The sequence below is a fragment of the Felis catus genome, chromosome C1, assembly GCF_018350175.1.
Source record: "Felis catus isolate Fca126 chromosome C1, F.catus_Fca126_mat1.0, whole genome shotgun sequence".
NCBI lineage: Eukaryota > Metazoa > Chordata > Mammalia > Carnivora > Felidae > Felis > Felis catus.
In genome coordinates, this window is record NC_058375.1 from 92,992,539 (window position 1) to 93,014,596 (window position 22,058).

Here is a 22,058-nt window from a genome sequence, read left to right on the forward strand (position 1 = left end):
AGCTCTCCTTCTATGTCATACCAGATAAAGCACAGAACAGATAATTATAGTTAGTGCTTGACAGCTGCCAAAAGAAAATATATTTTTCATACTTCCGAGCTCTCCACTTTTCAAAATCTTTTTAAGTCTGAGAGCCATAATATGAGGTTATCACCCATTCTTCTCTTTCAATTTGACATGTGTTATTAAAGGCATTTATAAAAGACCCACAGAACTATGTGGGGTGAAAAAATAAATACGCTGATTTTCACAGGCCTAGAATGTGATTTTCTAAATTGGAATTGTACTGATGATACAAAATAAAATGCAAAACTAGTAATAATAATTGGACTTTAATAAGCCCGTGTGCTAATTGGAGTATCCTCTCTTTACTGAATGCACAACAGTCAAGGAGACCTGTTTCTGAATTAGAAAGGAAACTGAAATTGGCTAATTTTCTGCTTGAAATTGATTACTTTGCCCTCCAACCTCAATCATGTGAAAATAAAAGAGTGGCTAATAATCCACCAAGAGGAAAGATAAAGGAAGCATCAATTGTATCTGTTCATCTGACTTGGTTCAGATTCTCATAAGGATGGTGCTGGCTCAGGATAGCACTTTGGAAGTCAGGCCTGCCAAGCCCTGTGCTGAACTAGATGCTCCATAAAGTTTGAATTAATGGGTCAACTTACTTTCCTTGTAAAACATTTGTTTTAATAAATCAGTGCTAGAGCTCCCATTTGCATACATTCAGCTGTATGTATAAATCATCTGTAAAAGAAAAGAAGGGATTGTGGGGTACCTGGGTGGCTCAGTCAGTTAAGTAAGCATCTGACTTTGGCTCAGGTCATGATCTCGCAGTTCGTGAGTTTGAGCCCCGCACTGGGCTCTCTGCTGTCAGTGCGGAGCCTGCTTCAGCTCCTCTGTCTCCCTCTCTCTCTGCCACTCCTGCACACGTGCACTCTCTCTCTCTCAAAAATAAATGAACATTAAAGAAAAAAAATGTTTAAACAGGGCACCTGAGTGGTTCAGTTGGTTAAGTGTCTGACTTCAACTCAGGTCATGATCTGGCGGTTCACGAGTTCCAGCCCCGAGTTGGGCTCTGTGCTGACAGCTCAGAGCCTGGAGCCTGCTTTGGGTTCTGAGTGTCTCCCTCTCTCTCTGCCCCTCCCCCGCTCATGCTCTGTCTCTCTCTCTCTCAAAACTAAATAAACGTAAATTTATTTTTCTTTTTATTTATTCATTTATTTTTTTATTTTTTTAAATTTACATCCAAATTAGTTAGCATATAGTGCAACAATGATTTCAGGAGTAGATTCCTTAGTGCCCCTTACCCATTTAGCCCATTCCCCCCTCCCACAACCCCTCCAGTAACCCTCAGTTTGTTCTCCATATTTATGAGTCTCTTCTGTTTTGTCCCCCTCCCTGTTTTTATATTATTTTTGTTTCCCTTCCCGTATGTTCATCTGTTTTGTCTCTTAAAGTCCTCATATGAGTGAAGTCATATGATTTTTGTCTTTCTCTGACTGACTAATTTCACTTAGCATAATACCCCCCAGTTCCATCCACATAGTTATAAATGGCAAGATTTCATTATTTTTGATTGCTGAGTAATACTCCATTGTATATATATATATACCACATCTTCTTTATCCATTCATCCATAGATGGACATTTGGGCTCTTTCCATATTTTGGCTATTGTTGAAATGTAAAAAAATTTTTTAAAAACTTAAAAAAAGAAAAGAAAAGATGGGATTATGACCAAATATAAAGTAAATAACAGCTTAGCAGCAAGTCGTAAGAAAACAAAGAACTATGGGGGGTGGAGGGGAAGACATGTTGTTAAACAATCACATGTGTTTTTAGCCCTAGGTTATCTAAAAGACTACTCCTGATTTTTATATTCACCAGCTAGTTTTTCTTAGGTGGGGATAGATTCAGGTAAGGTTTCAGAAGAATGTGTGATTGTGGCCAATGTACTTGGTTGTGTTCAATGTAACTCTCATTCTAGTCAGATGATGAGTGACCAAACGGAGTGGGGATGAATGAGTGTGAGCAGAAAAAGGTGGTACCGCTGGGAATATGCAACAGATTCTCAGGAGCTTCTCTGAAAGAGGAGACATCCTCTTAATTTTTAGATAACTTAAAAATCTCAGGCTTTGTTTTTGAAGTTATTGATATCACCCCATTTCCATTAAAATATTAATTTTATATGTGCAGAAACTGAGGCCCAAGGAGATCAACAGGTTGGTTCACTCTGGGGAGTGTTGTTTAGATATAAAAAAAACTGTGACCTCACAAAAAACTGCTGTTAAGGTGGATCTCAGTAGCCATCCAGACATAAGGCATCCTGACTAGCTCCCTAAGATAGTAGAATGGTGCTTATCCTCAGGTGGGTTATATTGCTTAACAATTACAATTGTTTAAAAAAGTACTTTTCACCCCAGATAATGAGAGGCTCACTATTTCTAGAGTGAACCCCCTACTATTGGGGTAAAAAGTATTCTTTTCTAAACTTTGTAATTATGAAGCAACATAATTGGTCCTCTGATGTCCCTATTGTTTATGACACTCGTTTCCTCCACCCTAGACCCTTTCTGTTTTTTTCCTTCTTTAGGAAGATTGACAGATACTGTCCCTTTTGGTACCTAGGCCCAGAGAACAGTTATCGTTAGAGTACTCACAGTTTGAAAACATTAATGACAGATTTCCTCTAGAGATCATGGGCCATCGTCAAGTTTTCTCCACCAAATACTTATTTTTTTCTCTTACATATTTAATCCTCTGAAATTTAAAATAATTCACATACCAAGTATTTATTGAACATCATGCACTGAAGGAACCCTGGAAGAATGATAGGACATGAAACTGACATCGATGCCACCTACAGTCTTTCAAGGAACAAGCAGTTACAAACGGAGATCAGTGCATGATAGGATGAGGCCAGATCGGAAGGAGCAGTGGGCAGAGCACTGCCCCTGGAGCCGGGTTCATATCCCTGGTGAAGCTTCACTGGCTGTCAGACTCAATTGTCAAAGGAACTAATCATATGTAATTTGAAAGATTTTTGTGAAATTAGAAATGAGAAATAAGATATGCACAGTGACAAGTTGTATTTGTTTGTTAGGGCTGCAGTAACAGAGTACCACAAGTTGGATGTCTTAAAACAACAGAAATTTATTCTCCCACAGTTGTGGAGGCAAGAGGTTCAAATTCAAAGGGTCGCGGTGCCTCTGTGGTGGCTCTAGGGAGGAGTCTTCCCTTCTCTTCCTCGCTTCTGGTGGTTGCCAGAAATCCTTGGCACTCCTTGATTGGTAGCATCACTTCAATCCTTGCTCTTTTGTCACATGGTCTTCTCCTGGTGTGTTTCTGTGTCTTCACATGGCCTTCTTATAAGGACATCAGTTATTGAATCAAGGGTCTGTCCTACTCCAGTATGACCTCATCTTAACCAATGACATCTGCAAACACCCTATTTCCAAATAAGGTTACACCTTCTGAGGCTCTGGGTGGACATGACTTTTGGAGGGACACTATTCAGCCAGTACACCAGCACACAGTAAGTACTCAGTAAATTGAAGTGATTATGGTTACCAAGAGCCAAAGTGCAAACGAACCGAGAAAAGCGATTTCAGTACAAGCTGGTGTGGTTAAGGAGAGCTTCTCCAAAGATGTGAGAAGGCCAAGCAGGGCTTTAGAGAAGTGGTAAAATTTAGATAAGAACTGAAGGTGTAGGTATGGTGGGGGAGGAGAACGGCATATCAATATTTTAACAATGGGACTATTAACCGTGTAAAATCAGCTATTAATGAGACAAATCTCCTTTGTTCCAACAGGAGTTAACAACTACAATCTTTTTCTGAATGGATAAGCACATATATTGTCTATTGTTATCTATTATCTATTACTTTATAAGCAATGACCCTAAAACTTGGTGGCTTAAAAATAACAAACATTCATGATCTCCGTTTCTGTGGGTCAGGAATTTAAGAGTGGCTTAGCTGGGTGATTCTGGCTCAGTCTATCATGAGGTTACAGGCAAGATGTCAACCCGTGTTGCAGTCCCCAAAAGCTTGTTTGGAACTTGAGGATCAGCTTCCAAGATGGTTCACTCACATGGCTATTGGCAGGAGCAAGTTCCTCCCACATGGGTCTCTTTATAGGATTGCCAGAGCGCCCTTACCACATGGCAGCCAGCTTCCTCCAGAGCAGGTAGTCAGAGAGAGAGTGAGAGACAGAGAGCGCAAAGAAGCATCCAGGGACCCTTTTATGACCTAATCTCAAAAAGTCACACACTATCACTCTTGCCATATTCTTTCTGTTCTTTAGAAGCAAATCGCTGAGTCCAGCCCCAACTCAGGGGGAGGATTGAGCTCTTTCTTCCTTTGGAAGGAGGAGCGTTCAAAAATGTGTGGACATGTTTTAAAACCACCACATCATAGTACATCATGAAATCATCCATTCCTTTAACTGTTGGACTAGTTTCCTAAATTTGATGTTCCTAAATCTCCATGTTGTTATTATTACTATGTATTAATACAATAATCATTTTGAACTCTGACAGTATGCCAGACACTGCTTGCAGCTAGAGATTTGGAATGCATTGGTCCAATGCTTGCCTCTAAGGAGTTTATAGTTTAGTGGGAGAGGGACTATGTCATAAATATAATGCTCTTATATAAGTGACAAAAGTGAATATAAACAAAAGGCTTTGCGTTTGCACTATAAGAAGGAAACTGCAGAAATCAGAGAAGGCTTTTAGGGGTAGGTGGTATCTGAGGGCCTAGGGTAACACCTCAAGCCTAGCCACCTCTTGGTATAGAGTAGATGCTGGGAAGGTCTTTGGGGAGGGACATTCTAGGCCAGGATATGGGAATGTGCAAGGTTTGTATGGGGGATTTTCAGGTTGTCCAGGGTGGCTTTCATGGAAGGGGAAGGAAAGGGAATGGGAAGATGGATTGAGGCCGGTCTTAGAGGCTCTTATAGAATAGACAGTATTAGGGAGAAAGATTGAACTTGATTCTGAACACACTGGAGTTTTTTCAGGAGGGTAGCGAATGCTTAGATAGGTGTTTTGGAGAATAGAAAAAGTTAGACCAGAGAAACCAGTGTAGCTGTATGTATGAACTCATTCATTCACTAATTCATTCACCCATTCATTCATTCAACAAACTTTACTGCAGACCTGCTATGTTGCCAGGCATTGTTTATAGTCTAATGGGATATACACATATCTGAAATCATCACAGAGATAAAATTACAACTGTGACAAGTGCTACAAAGGGAAGGTACACGGTGCAATGAGAGCACCTATTAGGGGATTTGACTTAAGCAGGAAGTTCAGGTAACTCTTTTCAGGGCAGTGATAACCCAGCTAGGGTCTGAAGGATGTCCAGGAGTAATAAGCCATGAAGGGGTAGGAATCAGCACATGCAAAGGCCCTGAAGTGAGTACAAAGGACTGAAAGAAGGCCAGTATAGTGTAAGGAGCAGGGAAGGAGAACATGGTGAGAAATAAGAAAGGAAAGGAAGTCAATCAAACCATGAATGGTCTTATTTTAATTAAGTAATTAGCAGTGCCTCCACCTATAAGGACTTCAGTTTTCAGGAAATATTCCATCAAAATAGTAAAAGCCAAATATAAAATAAAGATTATGGCAGGAAAAATACAATTTAGAATGACAAATCCAGAAAAAATAATTAAATGAATATATGAACCCTATGCAAGCAAATGGACTGGAAACTTGACCCTGAGCTTCCTGGTGGCCAAGGTAAAAAATGAAAACGTTACAGAACATTCTCAGAGCCCATTAAGAAAACACATGAGAAAATTACTTAGCGGGAAGATGCAACAGAAAGAGGTACTGATAGGGCAGCTGTGGCATGAGAATGGGAAGGATTAGGAACATCAGAGGAAGACATTGCAGAGAGATTCATTGATTAGTTAATATATTACTGAGACTCTATAGTATCTGTGGATATTATCTCTCAGTATCTTTGGAGATTGTTATGGGACCAGTGATTATTATTTGTCTCTTGTATATATGTATATGATATAGAGATGGAATATATCTTCTTTTCAAGCCAAGATAATTTCCTTTGGTCTCCAATTGAAATCGCAGGGGATACAGTGTTTTGATTGCTATCTATTAACCATTACAGAAGTTGGTACTGCTTGGAGTGAGAGGAAAAAACAAGATGGCTTGTTTATCAGTAAGTGTAAAAATAAAGAAGTAGGGGATTTGTCCTGATTTCTCCTGCTAAAAAGCAGGATCATCTGAGGCCTTCCTGAAAATTAGAGAGAATGGCATCCTGCTTTAATTTCTTCCATCAGATTTCACTCTTGGACCCAGGCCATTTCTGCTTTGGCAAAGCAAGGGGTGCTGATGTGAGCTGTGTTCCCAGTGATGGTGCTCCAGGCTGGCCCCAGGGGAACCTTTCGAGATTGTTGTATGCAGTGGTTGCCAGAACCTCAGGCACCATCAGGTGCCTGGCCGTGGGTGGGGGGATGCGGGAGGGCGGGAGGAACTCTGTTACCAATTTTAGTACCGCATAAAGAAGCCTTTCATTTTCTACCTCCTAGCAGAAGCCATCTGAAAAAGTGAATTTAGGCAAATGGCTTGAAGTTGAGCATTCTGCTTTGGACCCTGTTCTTTCTTCCAGCCTCTTGCTTTAGCTTTAGGTTTTCAGATTTTCTTCGACAAAGCCTCACAGCCTGCTCCAGGCAGAGCCCAGCGGTGGAACTCTGGTTTGGGCCACGCACAGGCCTTCTCCACCTCACAGGGCTCCGGGACCTCTCCCTGGCTGGCATCTGGCTGCCACCCTCGTCTGCCACCAAGACCCTTAGAAAGAAGAGTGACTTCCTTTAAGAATCAGCTCACTCTTGCAAAGGATTGCTGAGTCCTGGCCCTCTGTCCCATGAACAGATGGCCTCTATGATGGTCTCCTCGGTTTACCGATAACAAGCAGTTAATCTGTTCAGTTGGCTGCTGTGTCTCCTGCTCTGGTCTTTTCTTCATGACTATGCAGCTGTGCAGCTAGTTGGTTCCACCTGGATCTTCACTTCATGCAGCTTTGAAGTCCTTTGGCAGCTTTCAAAGCTTCTTGCCCTGGAGAGGCCTGTCAGCTCTTCTTTCCCAGTGGAAAGTCCTCCATGGTGTTTCATCAGAGTTTCTCCCAGGGATGTCTCATCACTTCCAGCAGAGCAAAGAAACATGAAGAAAGGGTTCAGATTTAAACACTTACCTCCAGGCACTCTCCTCCCTCCTTTTAATTAATTAATTAATTAATTTTGAGGGGGGGGGGGGAAGGAGTAGAGAGAGGGGGGGTCAGAGGATCTGAAGTGGGCTCCACTCTGACAGCAGAGAGCCCAATTTGGGGCTCGAACACAGGAATCACCATGAGATCATGACCTGAGCTGATGCTTGACCCACTGAGCCATCTAGGCACCCCTCTCCTCCCTCCTTTTAAAAAATACTGGAGTAGGGGCACCTAAGTGGCTCAGTCGGTTAAGCATCCAACTCTGGATTTCTGCTCAGGTCGTGATCTCAGAATTTGTGGGTTTGAGCCCCACGTGGGGCTCTGGGCTGACAGCTCAGAGCCTGCTTGAGATTCTGGCTCCCTCTCTTTCTGCCCCTCCCCTGCTTGCACGTGTGCTCTCTCTCTCTCTGAAAATAAATTTAAAAACCATAAAAAAACAATAAAAAAAAAATAAGAACACTGGAGCCATGTAACTTTTCAGCATAAAAAGCAGTGACAATGGTGGGAATTGGAAGACGAGGTTTCTGGAAATCCTATAACTGCATAGATGACTCAAAAAAAAAAAAATGACCAAGCCAATCTCTAAGCCAATCCCCACCCACTCTCAACATCTCCCAGCCAGCTTCCTGGTTTAGTGAAGGGGCTCCCCGCTGCAGCTGGTATGAGCAGCACATGAAGGGCTTGCTACACCCCAGATTGCTGGCCCCACCCTAGAGGTTCTGATTCAGTGGGTCAATGAAAAGGCCTAAGAATTTGCATTTCTCACATGAACTTATTGAGGCTGGTGGTCTTAGGTCCACACTTTGAGAACCACTGCTTTAAATTTAATGGAAAGGAGGGGCGCCTGGCTCAGGTCATGGTCTTAGAGTTTGTGAGATTGAGGCCTGCATTAGGCTCTGCACTGAAAACACATAGCCTGCTTGGCATTCCCTCTCTCCCTCTTCCTCTCTCTCTCTCTCTCTCTCTCTGCACACACTCTGTCTCTCAAAATAAATAAGCTCTGAAAAAATAATAATAAATTTAATAGAAAGGATAAGAGTTTTGAAGACAGGTGGGTTTGGGCCTGAGTCCCAAACCAGCAGCTTACCAGCCATGTGACTTTGGGGCATATACCTGAGCATCTCTGAACTAATTTCTTCATTCTTAATATGGGGTAAATAATATCTACCCCACAGTTCATTGATCCAACACATATTTGTCATATAACTATTGCAGTACCAAGGTTCTAAGCTAGCTGGTGGGGACATGACAATGAATGAGACCATCTTTGATGTCAAGGGATTTGGGGTAGTTGTAAAGATTAAAAAGAGAAAATTTGCAAAGTTTGAAGACCCTGAGAGATGTCTATTAAATATTCATTTCATTTCCCTCAGAGGAGGTCACATGATGCTGCTTTTACTTTTTTCAGGAGGGGGTGTCCAAAAGAGTCATCCTCAAATTTTATAGTATAGGGCCTAGAGTCATACTTCTCTCTTTGTCTAGATAGAAAATTTGAGGTATGGGCACTGGTGTCAGTTTAGTCGTGTCCTCCAAAACTCATATGTACCTTGGAGTAACCCCGATGTCCTCCAGCACCTCAGAATGTGCCCTTATGTGAAATTTGGGTTTTGGCAGACTGTAGTCAAGATGAGGTCATGTGGGTGGGCCCTATTCCAATATGACTAGTGTCCTTATAAAAAGTGGAAATTTGGACACAGACACACACACACACACACACACACACACACACAAGGGAGAATGCCACGCAAAGATTGGGGTTATGTTGCTGCAAACCAAGGAAATCCCAGAAGTTGTCGGCCATCACCAGAAGCTAGGAGGGAGGCATGGAACAGATTCTCCCTCTCTCGTCCTGTAAAATGAAAACTGTACTGGTGCCTATATATGCCGGGACCGCCTTGATCATATTGGTATCTCCTCACCATATCCATAGTAAATATTTTAGCTGAATTACTCTGAAGTAAAGCAGGAAACATCTCAAAGGATTATGGTGAAGGCATAGGGTCGGAATAGAGATACGGTAGAAGTAAGCAGGGGCCAGGGAGTGAAGTGAAACTTGCAGGGAATCCGGTGCTTACTCTGAGGGCAATGGTGGGGCAGTGGTACGTTATGTTTTGTGGTTCAAGTGGGTCACTCTGGCTGTGGCCTGGAGAGTGGCTTGGAGGAAAGGAGGGAGCCAAGCCCAGGAGACAAGTGAGGAGGCTCCTCTAGGCAAGAAGTAATTGTGTTTTGTCTTCATTGGTAGCAGTGTGGATGGAGAGAGGTGGACTGACTCAAAAGATATTGTGGAGGTAGAAAACAGATAGGTCTCAGTGATTACGTGGGGCCTAAGAGAGGTGTCAGGAACACAGTTGCTGGCTTGAACAAGTACTGAATGTAGCAGTTTCAATATCAGAGCAAAAAGACAATGCCAAGACTGGTATTTTATCTTTTAAAGTGTTTTGGGGGGGGTGCCTGGGTGGCTCAGTCAGTTGGCCATAAGACTCCTGAATTCTGCTCGGGTCATGATCCTCATGGTTCATGGGATCAAGCCCTGAGTCAGGCTCTGCATTGACTCACTCTGCAGTGTGATGCCTGCTTGGGATTCTGTCTCTGCCCCTCCTACACATGTGCACGAGCACATGTTCTTTCTCTCTCTTGAAATAAATAAATAAACTTAAAAAAAAACCCTACTTTAAAAAAGTGTTTGGAATTTATTAAATATTTTAAAGAAATAAGTAAAACTAAATATTTAAACATTTTTTGAAGTTTTATTTATTTTGAGAGAGAGAGAGGACATGTGCACATGAGTTGGGGAGGGGCAGAGAGAGAAGGAGAGAGAGAATCCCAAGCAGGCTCTGCGCTGTCAGCACAGAGCCCAACTCGGTGCTTGATCTCCCAAACCATGAGATCATGAGCTGAGATGAAATCAAGGCTCCCCCATTCAACCAGCTGAGCTACCCAAGCACCCCACTAAATAGTCAGACTTTTCAAGTGCACCTTCTATAACACATTAAGTAAATCACATTCATAAAAATATAAACATTATTATCATTCTCATATAAATTGTTAGCAGATAAAATTAATGAAAATAAAGTATTATTCAACAAACCCTAAAGACCATTATTGCTACCACAGGTGGATTACGGTATCATTCAGTTAGGTATGGAACACCAGGTGGGGAGGGTAGTTAAGAACTATTTTTATTTATTTATTTTTTTACTTTTTATTAAAAAAATTTTTAATGTTTTATTTATTTTTGAGAGAGAGAGAGAGAGAGACAGACAGACAGACAGACAGACTATGAGTGGGGGAGAGGCAGAGAGAGAGAGGGAGACACAGAATCTGAAACAGGCTCCAGGCTCTGAGCTGTCAGCACAAAGCCCGACGCGGGGCTCAAACTGGGAACAACGAGATCATGACCCAGGCTGAAGTCAGATGCTTAACCAACTGAGCCACCCAGGTGCCCCTATTATTTTTTTTAATGTTTTATTTATTTTTGAGAGGGCATGAGTGGGGGAGGAGTGGAGAGGGAGGGGGACACAGGATCTGAAGCGGGCTATGTGCTGACAGCAGCAAGCCTGTTTTGGGGCTCGAACTCACAAACCAAACCATGAGATCATGACCTGAGCCAAAGTCACATGCTCAACATATAGAGCCACCCGGGCACCCTGAGAACTATTTTAAAATGTTGGTTCTGGTGTGCCTGACGAACACCTGCATAGGCAATTAAAGCTAAGGGTCGGGGGCACCTGGGCAGCTCAGTCAGTTAAGCATCCGACTCTTGATTTTGGTTGAGGTCATGATCTCACGGTTCAAGGTTTGTGGGATCAAGCCCGGCCTTGGGCTCTGCTCTGACAGCACGGAGTCTGCTTGGGATTTTTCTCTCTTCCTCTCTCTCTGCCTTTTCCCCACTCATGTGAGCACTCTCTGTCTTTCAAAATAAATAAGTAAACTTAAAAAAATAAGGATAAGGATCAGGAGCTCTGGGGTAAGGGCTGAGCTCAAGGTATAAACTTGGAATTATCAGTCCATGAAGGCAATTGAAACTTTGGAAATAGCTTTGTGTAAGCGATTTGAACTGAGCTTTAGGAAAGTCTAGGATTTTAATTGAACTAGAAGATGTGTAGGTGGAAGGATGGATTTACAAACTGAGGAAAAGAGCAAAGCAAAGAAAGCTATGGTGTTAAGGTTAAGTGGATACTGTTAGCCGTGCGCTGGCCAGTGTTTAACAACTTGCTCTTCAGAGGTGAAGGGAAACCCTGGTTTATCGCGTTTGCTGATTTCCATGGTATAAATGCTCCCATTAGAGTCACTGGCAAGCTATCAGCGTCACTGAGCATGGGGTTGGGAACAGATGAGCACAATCAGCTGTTGTAAGCTCATGTTGTGAGCAAGTGAACTTAGCCCACAGCTAGACGCAGTCCTGATGGAGAGGGAGGGTTCTATCTGGGAGTGGTGTTGGATACATTGAAGATAAAGTGAACGACTAGTGTGGCTGTGAAGACAGATGACAGCAAGTGTTGACAAGGAAGTGGAGAAATCGAAACCTTCATACATCGCTTCTCGGCCTTTTGGCCAAGGTCAAGTGTAGAAACCTTCATACAGTGCTGCTGGGAATATAAAATGGTGCAGCCACTGTGGAAGGCAGTTCGGCAGTTCTTCAAGAAGTAAACGTGGAGTTACCATATGACTGAGCAATTCCACTCCTAACTATATTTCCAAGAGAACTGAAACATATGTTAACACAAAAACTTGTCCATGAATACTCATAGCAGCAATATTAACAATAGCCAAAGAGTGGATACATCCCAAATGTCCGAGTAATGAATGGATAAATAAAATGTGGTATATCCATACAATGGAATGTTTTTGGGCCATAAAAAGAAATTAAATACTGATACAAGCTACCACATGGAGGAACCTTTGAAAACCTTACGCTCAGTAAGAGAAGTCAGATACAAAAGGCTGTCTATTGGGGGCGCCTGGCTGGCTAAGTTGGTAGAGCATGAGACTCTTCATCTCTGGGTCATGAGTTCAAGCCCCATGTTGGGTGGAGAGATTACAAATAAAATAAAATAAAATAAAATAAAATAAAATAAAATAAAATAAAATAAAACGGGCACCCTATTGTATAATGCCATTTATGTGAAATGTCAGTAATAGATAAATCCATGACACATAGAGTAGACTGGTGGTTGCCAGGAGCTGGGGGAGGGGAAGATGGAGAGTGAATGTTGATTGGTAAGATTTTGAGGACTCTTAACCCCCCAGTTTGAGAAACAATATTCTAAGAGATTGTGGCATGGCAGCTGTTCAGATATGTTTGCTTCATTGGAATTATTGAAGCCCTGACTGCTGACCTGGCTCTCCAGGCTGGAAGTCTCTCCACCAGGTCAAGTTCTCCATCACAAACAGCTAACACATCTGAATATGAAGCTGTCCTTGGAGAGCTTTGCATAGGCCAACCTAGTTGGCCTGTGTCTTTCATGCATGATTAAAAGCTCAGGTGAAAAAAATTTGATGGAACATTTTGATCTCATTAAAAACCAAGAAAAGCACATCTTTGAAATATAATCTCATAAAACCCTGCTTGTAGACAGATGTGTGTACCAAATTTTCACCTATCAGAAAGGGATTGAAATTTATAAAGGGACATTTTGTTTCCTGGCGACAAAGCCATTTCAATCCTAGGGATATTTACAAGCAATACCAAAAAGCTCTCTGCACCTGACAGACTGGCTGCAGGTACCAAGTGTCTAAATGTCAGCGACCAGCCTCTCTCTTGGAGAGATTAGCTTTGGAGGAGTTGTTGGGGGAGAAAAAGTGGAAAAAGGACAGATGTTATTTCATATGTATGAGCAGACTGGGATTAGGGGGTGAGTCAAGACGGGTGGTAAACAGCAAGGGGAACCAGGGAGGTCTAACTGCTGCTGTCATCATTGCTGTTAGGCCAGAAATGGCTCCTTCCTCATAGCCCTCACAGAAAGAGGAGTGAAGAGCCTGGGCACTCCCTCCATGAGCTCTCTGCAGGCAGGGTCAGCTGGCTTTGTTTTCTTTTTTCTTTTTGTTAGCCAATTTACAAAGAGCTGAACATAATCTCCTAATTGTCCTGAGAATTTGATGTTACTCAGTTTGGGTGGGTGGGTGGGATCCACTCAATCATCTTAGCAGGGCATTGTCATCCCTGTTTTATGGGCACAGGGTTTAACAACGGGTCCGCGGTTGTGCAGGACAAGATGAGAGTCTGGATCCCTGGGGTCTAATCCAGAGCGCCTTGCACAACTCCAGAACCACTCTAGAGTCTGCCCTTTTGCCACCATTCAGTCACTCAACAAATACTAATTGATAGTGATTGTGTCAGGCACTGTTCTGGGCCCTTGGGCTACATCAGTGAACAAAAACAAAGATGCCTCTTCTTATGTTGTTTCCATCTGCTCTGCAGTGAGGGCAAGGGCAGAAATAGACGATAAACACAACGAAAAGTTAAGTTAGAAAGTGTGTTTGAAGGTGGTAAGTGTATAGAAGAAAGGAGTCTCTTAGGATTTGAAAATCGATAGGGTGGGAGGGGAGGAATTACAATTGTAAATAGGGAGGTGGAAGCAGGAGGAATAATATCAGGGGCCTTGGTAGGGGCTGAAGGGGAGGATGCACGTAAAGAGAGGAGCCCCAGAGCCGGGTGCAAGGGTGCTTGTAGTGTCACTAATGGCGGCTGTCGTTACCACACCAGTTCCATCTCCTGTGCCCAAAGTGGACAGGCAGCTCTAGTTCCAGACAGGCTGGACAGCAGGGTCCTGCCTGACCCAGGGCCTGGTGGCACAAACTGCCCCAGCTGGGTGTGAAGACCCAGCAACCAGTTTTGTGTAATGTGCCCATGGTCAAATGAGCTGGGGTGACCGAGTGCCGTCTGCGGTTTTTGATCAAAATGGGAGTTGAAAACCCCAGAGTCGAATAGAAAATGCCGAAAGAAGGGGCAGCGGAAGGCCAAGGCTCCCCCATCCTCCTTCAGACTGGGAGCCCCGGGGCTCCCAGCTCCGTGTTGCTAGGCAACAGCACACAGATTGAGGGCAGCCAGCAGGGGCCAGCCTGCCTGGGGTCTGTTTGCTTTGGCTGCTGCTGGGTCTGGTACCTGTTCCGGGGGAGAGACTGTGTCACTTGGAAGCAAACACCTGACTGTGTAGGGTTATTAAAGGAAAGCCAAAAAGCCATCCTTAACTCTGAGCCGGCCTCAGGGCCTGCAATTCCACCTTTAGCAATTTGCTCCTTTAAGCAAAGTCTGTGGTGTCAAACTTTTTGGGGGCTAAAACAAAATCTTAACTGAGAAGAATAAATATGCAGAAGAGATTTTAGGGGGGGAAATGTTGCTTCATTAAAGGGGGGAATCCCCACTCCCGGCTGAAGGGGCTTTCTAAACCCCTAGATTCTGAACCATAATTTGAAAATCCTTGGCTTAAAGTATTTCAGCCCCCTGTTAAAAAGTGAACAGCCTTTGTTCAGCAAAATATTAAGCTATTTTATTTTATTTTATTTTATTTTAATTTTATATTTTTAAATGTTTATTTATTTTTGAGAGAGAGACAGAGCGTAAGTGGGGCAGTGGCAGAGAGAGAGGGAGACAGAATCTGAAGCAGGCTCCAGCCTCTGAGTTGTCAGCACAGAGCCTGACACGGGGCTTGAACCTGGGAACAGCAAGATCATGACCTGAGCCAAAGTCAGACGCTTAACCGACTGAGCCACTCAGGTGCCCCAATATTAAGCTATTTAAAAATTACTAATATGTTATGATAGATTTTCATGGTTTTCTGCTGGGGTAGGGATGGTGGAGAACAGACTCCTCTGAGGATCTGATGAAATCTGTACACCCTCTGCCCAGGAAAATGCACATACGTGAAATTCTGCATCTGGTTGTATTGGGGAAGTTGTCCGTAGACCATAGATTAAGGAGCTCTCTGTCTTTCAGGACATTTGTTTATCTGATTTACTTCCAAATGGGACAATAAAGTCTTGAGAAGAGTGAGTTTTGAAGGAGGGAGGGAGGAGAATCAGAATCTTGGGGATGGAGTCTGTATTTTTAACATGATCTCCAAGCAGTTGTGATGATCAGGTAGGCATGGGCATCAGGGCTCTGGAGGTGGTTTGTCTAGCCCCTAAGGCCCAGGAGACACTGCTGTGAGTTGGCAGCCCTTATGAGGGTGAGGAAGAGGGAGGGAGAGAGAGAGAAGCCCTGCTTTCCCCCTCTAGTCTGACAAGCTGGAGAATGGGAAAGACCCTGTGTTCTCCATCCTGCCCTTCGTAATGGGAAACTGACATTACTTGTGCCCCTGAGCCTCAGCCAGGCCCTTCACTCAAAATTCAAATAGGGCACTCCAAAGCAAAAAGAACAAAGACCAGTACTTCAGGACACCATCCAGCTAAGACTGGGCCTAAGAAAGAGTCTCATTTGGGACACTGATGTTCAAATTCCGATATTTGTGGTTTTCTATGTTCTGTACTAAGGAGAGGTCATTCCTCCCTCCTAGCAAAGGGTTAGTGTCTCCTTAATAGTCAGGATTGTTTAATGGGATCTGCTCCCATCTGGGTCAGGTGCTTTCCAAGCAAAGAAGCATTCGCCACTGAGTCAACAAATAACCTATTGATCCCGCTGTACCAAGCTTGGGGCGTTTTAACTGGTCTACCTCGCCTCCATCCTGACATTCTCTTCGGAGGATCTGGTTTTCAGGGACAGCGAGAGGACAGGGGGATGAACCTGCAGTTGGGGGAAGAGCAGGAGGCGGCCTCCTCCAGACCCCAAGGCCTGTAGTCAAAATCCGGGTTTACTTAAGAACCTGTTTCTTGACGCAGGCCCTATCCCAGCCAAGACAAACCCAAGTCGTGTTTCTCTCCTGCTTCCTTGGGTGGTTGTGACTTTATGCTGCGTGACTTGGTGGTTCTCGGACTTGGGATATGAGACCCTGGTTGGCTCTGTCTCTCCTGCCTGTGGTGGGGGATGTATCCTCTTCCCCCCACTGTAGTTGCTGCAGTAATCCTTCCTCCTGTCAATGTTTTGCTCAAGTGGAGCCATTTATCCAAAATGAACAGTTAAGATGTGTACATTCCAATGTGTATAAATTTTACCTAAAAATAAAAAAAAAAAAAAAACAGCAACAACTTCCAGAAGGGAGGAGTGGGTGGAAGTAAATGGGGAATGAGTAGAGGTAGATGAAGAATGACAGAAATTAAGAATTGAAGCTGGGGGGGTGGGGGTCATCATATTCTGTTCCAAAATTCTTGTTTTGACATTCGCCACAATAAAAAGAAAAAAAGTACTTAGAGATGTCTGTTTTCTCTTAGAAGTCTCCCTACATGCCCCTTCCCCACTCAAGAATCTTGAAGAAACTCATACCCTTTACCCTAGTAATTCCACTTCTGGGAATGTATCCAAATCAAATAACGAGAGATGCACAGAAGGCTTCATAGTAGTGCTATTTAAAATAAGAAAAAGTTGGACAAAATTCCATGTTAAAGGAACTGCAGTGCAATCATTAAAGCCACGGGAAAGTGCTTGTGACCGAAATTGTAAAAAAAAAAAAAAAAAAAGAGTACAAAACTCCACACTGTATGATCTTCATTTGGTTTTTAGAAATGCAGGTGCATGTATAGAAAAAGAATGTGGAAAGGAATACAATCATAGGTTTAAAGTAGTGATCTCTGTTTGCTGGGCTTGTAGATTTTTATTTTCATTTTAATTCTAGCCTATATTTTCATCTTTTCTACAATGCACATTGAGCACTTTGACAATTATTTTAAAGACTGAGAAGTGCCATTTTGAAGGAAGCAGGAGGAAAAGGTGGAAGAAAGAACAGATTTCCATGCAGGTCCTAGCCGTAAAATAGTAAGGTACTGGAACTGGAAGGAATCTTGCAAGTGGCCTAAATCCAAATTTCTCAGTTACAGATGAGAAGACTGAGGCCCAGAAGAGTCAAACGACCCCCTCGACCCCCTCGGCTCTTTGTTGTCAGTCTCCCAGACTGCTTGTTTTAGCACCACACGGAGCCCTTACTTCCCTCCCAGGAACTTCGCAGCTCCAGAGTGTGCCGTGTTAACCCCTGCAGGCCCCGCTTGGGGAGCAGCCTTTTGTCTTTCCAGTCTAGGCCACCCGTTGCCAGCGTCCTTGGCCAGCGGAGCTGCAGAAATGACCTGACAGGAAGAAGGCCAGCCACTCAGTGCCTCTCGCTCTGACAGTTCCAGCCAACTATCCCTGCCTACTCGGTTCTCCTGTGGTTACTTCTAAGGAGTGAGGTTAAATGTTGGTGGGGTCTGGCCTTGTGGCTTTCAGGCCATCATGAGTTGAAAAAGAAACAGTGCAGTTCAAAGGTTAGTGTCACGTTGGAGGCAAGAGACGTGTTACAGTCTTTGCCAGAGTCCTTACACATGGTCTTAGTCCGTTCTGGCTACTATAACAGAACACTACGGACTGGGTAGCTTAAAAGGCAAACGTTTCTTACTCATGGTTCCGGAGACTAGGAAGTCAAAGATCAAGGTGTAGGCAAATTCATGGTCTGGTGAGAGCACTCTGCCTGGTTTGTAGATAACCCTCTTCTCACTGTATCCTCACATGGCTCTGTTCCTCTTTTTTTTTTTTTTTCTTTTTCATGTTTATTTTTGAGATAGAGAGTGCCAGCGGGGGAGAAGCAGAGAGAGGGGGAGACAGAGGATCAGAGCCCAATGCGGGGCTCAAACCCACAGCCATGAGATCATGGCCTGAGCCGAAGTGGGACGATTAACCAACTAAGCCACCTAGGTGTCCTGACACTAATCTCTTCTTGAAGGCTCTACCCTCAGGCCCTAATTACCCACCAAAGGCCTCACCTCCAAATACTATCTTATCAGGGCTTCAACATATGAATTGGTTGGGGGTGGGCACAAATGTGCAGCCCATAACAGTTATCAAAACCTTCTCTGGAGAACGTGGGGGCAAGCAGGAGTATGCAATGATAACTAACTGTAGAGAATGGTGGAAGACCAGAAATAAGCCTACCTACGTGTTTATGGTCCGTCTCCTCCCTGTGCCATCCCTGCCAGCACACTCCCCACCATGCCCACATCTACACCCTTAAGAGCGGTGACTGTCTCGGATACCACTGCTTCACCAGAAACTAGCACATAAGAGACCCTCAGTAACTACTCGTTGAACGCGGTATATAAGTAAACACCATTTTCCTAGAATGTGGAAGACCCGACATGTTCCAAGCTAACGGTATTCCCAGAGTTTAAACATTTTAGTTCCAAAAGAGCAGAATGTTTGAAAAACAGTTATTTTTTAGCACTTAATATTTATTTGTACAACTGTGACACGATGCTTCCAAACAGTTGTCATTAGCCAACACATAAGCACCAGGGAACTGCCATGGGCATATCCAGTGAGACTGTCATGATGTCCACTCTGTCTGTTGCCTTCCACTTTTTCCTCCACTCCTCCCTCTTGGTGTCTTTTGAATTTGGCATCTATCTATATATATCTACCTATATATATAGGTAGATATACTTTTTAAATATATATATTTAAAAATATATATACATATATAGAGAGAGATATACACTTTGGGGGATATTTCTTTTTTTTTTAATTTCTTTTTTATGTTTGATTTATTTTTGAGGACAAGAGAGACAGAGCACAAGCAGGGGAGGGGCAGAGAGAGAGGGAAACATAGAATCTGAAACAGGCTCCAGGCTCTGAGCTGTCAGGCCAGAGCCCAAATGCGGGGCTCAAACTCACAGACCGCGAGATCATGACCTAAGTCGAAGTCAGACGTTCAACCAACTGAGCCACCCAGGCACCCCTGGGAGGATATTTCTTAAATGCAACTACCAGATCACAGATTTCTACTCTCTGGGGTACTTAATAGGATAAATCAGAGGTTGGGCATTTTCCTGTGGCATAATCTTTTTTTTAATTATTTTTTTTTAAATTGTGGTAAAATACACATAGCATAAAATTATCTTGAACATTAAAAAGAATTTTTAATGTTTATTTATCTTAGAGACAGAGCGTGAGTGGGGGAGGGGCAGAAAGCGAAAGAGATAGAGAGAGAGAGAGAGAGAGAGAGAGAGAGAGAGACAGAATCTGAAGCAGGCTCCAGGCTCTGAGCTGTCAGCACAGGGCCCGAAGTGGGGCTCGAAACCACGAACCACGAGATCATGACTTGAGCCAAAGCCAGACGCTTTAACTGCCTGAGCCCCCCAGATGCCCCTATCTTGACTATTTGTAACTGAACAGGTCAGGCATTAAGCAGCCATCACCACCATCCATTGACAGAACCCTTTTCATCTTGCAAAACGGAAATTCTGTACTCAGGGGCCCAGTCCCCAGCAACCACTAATTCTACTTTTTCTCTCTATGAATTTGAGAGGTACTGTGGGTACCTCATGTAAGTGGAATCATACACTATTTGTCCTTTGGTGAGTGGCTTAATACAATTGGCATAATTTTCCTGTAGCAACAGACAGCTCAGCATTTGACCAAGGAAGTTCCAACTTAGGGATTTTTTTCTTCTCGTCTCTCATATTCCCCAGGAGTATCGCATGTGGCTGGAGGATTTAGGGGAGGGCAGCTTAACTAAGGTGCCCACCCCTCATTTCCAAACCTTACCCTTCTTTTCCTGATGACAGGCAGCAGCCACTGCCTACTGTGCCCTGTTTGAAATTGTGAGTTGGATATGTGCACGGGGGGAGTGAGGAACTGTGTGCTAGACATACATGCTGAATATATTTGTGGGTCTCCTTTGTGAATCTGTATGTTATGCAGACTGTACGCTTTCAAAGATCACTGGGTGAATTGAGGTACTGTTGGGGATTTGATTTGTTCACAGAATGCTGAATATAGCCCAGGAGCGCTGCCATTTATATCTCTGATTTAACTATCTGTCTAAGCTTATATTGTGAATAGTGAGATCTCAAAGGATAGTTTAGATTTGAAACAGCTGCAGTAGACCCAGCCACTTTGGATGGTGGAAATATCCCCAAGTGACATGAAATCAATTAGCACATATTGAAAAGGGAATTTTCTAAGGCTTGGAATCACCATTTTCCCGGCAAACCCCCCACCCAAGTGGCACCCAGGGGACACCAAATGAAAGGCGATGAAAAGAAATGGACTTGGCCCGTGTGTCTCCAAAACGCCAAATGTAGTCAGAGTGAACTGAAATTATCTGCCCGAACAGATTAGATATTTTAACACCAATTCGCAGGCCTCCGAAGCAAGCCTGTCAGCTGGCACACAACCAACACTGTCTTATTTAATTTTTAGATTTGGCTGTTAAATTTGGCCCAGGGTGAGTCTGTGTTTGATTGGGTGTATGGGGATGGTGGATTTCTGGTGGGAAGGCCTGGGTTCTAGCTCAGTGACTTACCAGCTGTGTGAACTTAGGCCATTTCACCCCTGTGTGAGTGTTTCCTCACCTGTACAGTGAGGGAAGCACTCCTGCTCTGCTTGCCTTATGGGGAATTTGAAGATCAAATGAGACCGTGTTTGGGAACCGTAAAATCACTATGCGGATGACCAGCTTAATCATGCTCACAGTGGGGACATCAAATCCTTTCTGCCCGGTTCACTCAATTCTGCATTTAATGTACATACTGTGAATTTTACCCCTCATTCTTGCAGTAAAACCCTTTGGGGAGTATCATATTTAGACCTGGAATTGCTATATGTGTAGTTGCTCTCTTCACCTTAGAGTCCTCTGAGATAAGGAAAAGACTGGAATTGGGGGTGGGGGGAATAGACCCAGAGAGATGGTAGCCCAAGGGCACGAAGAATCCTGACGTTTTTCTTTCCTAGATGACACTGATGTCTAAGTCCAAAGCCGAAGATTCTCATCAAAATTAGGCTCACTGGGGCAGCTGGGTGGCTCAGTCAGTTAGGCATCCGACTCTTGATTTCAACTTACAGTTGGTGGGATTGAGCCCTGTGTTGGGCTTTGCGCTGACGGCACAGGACGTGCTTGGGATTCTCTCTCTCCTTCTCTCTCTGCTCCTCCCCTGCTTGCATGCACTTTCTCTCCCTTTCAAAATAAATAAACGAACATAAAAAAATTAGAACTCCCAAAACAGTTCCCCCAATTTTCCCCTTCTCCGCATCTTCTCCCTTCGGATGAAATTGCTGAGTTTGTATGTTGCTATCTTGAGCCATACTGGGCACAGCACTTAGTAACTCTAATGGCTGGGCATAGAATATATATTTGGTAAATATTTAAAAGAGAGGGACATAAAATTGTTCTCTTATCATCTTGAGTTTCTGAAACTACAGCTCGAGAAACAACATGTTCACTATATTTCCACAAATCTGAGATGCCATTGCTGCTTAGACCCACCGTTTTTTACGTATTGCAAAGAGAGGAAAAGCTTTATCAGTTAAAATATGACACAGGGCTTCGTTATTTGATTTCACAGATGTTAAAATGTGAAATAAATATGCATTTTAGAATAAATGAAATGCAGCGTGTTTACCTCTTCCAAAAGGTAAAGCTTCCTGCTTTTCGTTCTGATGCATTCTTAGGTTAGCAAACTTCAAAATGGTCTCATTTTTAGTCTCAGCTCCTTGCATTTACACGTGGTATGCAATCATGCTCTTGTGTGGGTTGAAAGGGGACATTAAATCGATTTTTCTTATGGACACAATAGTACCAAGTACTTCCCTGCACTTGAATATAGATTTAGGTAAGGGCGGATTATAAAATACTTGTCAGAGCCAAAATGATAATAGTTCTGTGATCTGTTGTTTATTACGAGATTTAGAAGAGTGAGAAATGTTTAAGGGCATTTGATGGATCTATTGTGGGTTTTTTTTATCCTCCCGAGTAGTGCT

At 43.4% G+C, this 22,058-nt stretch overlaps 1 protein-coding gene and 1 long non-coding RNA gene across 6 annotated transcripts in view; one reads left to right on the plus strand and one right to left on the minus strand.

Moving 5' to 3' along the window:
• The window catches only part of ELAPOR1 (endosome-lysosome associated apoptosis and autophagy regulator 1), a 73,341-nt gene that overhangs the window by 13,964 nt on the left and 37,319 nt on the right, over positions 1-22,058 (plus strand). The window lies entirely within an intron of this gene.
• Positions 3,139-21,198, minus strand: LOC123378994. The gene is made up of 2 exons (XR_006582832.1): positions 21,142-21,198; positions 3,139-7,173 (listed from the first exon to the last, which is right to left on the minus strand). It is a non-coding gene; the product is annotated as an uncharacterized LOC123378994 (long non-coding RNA).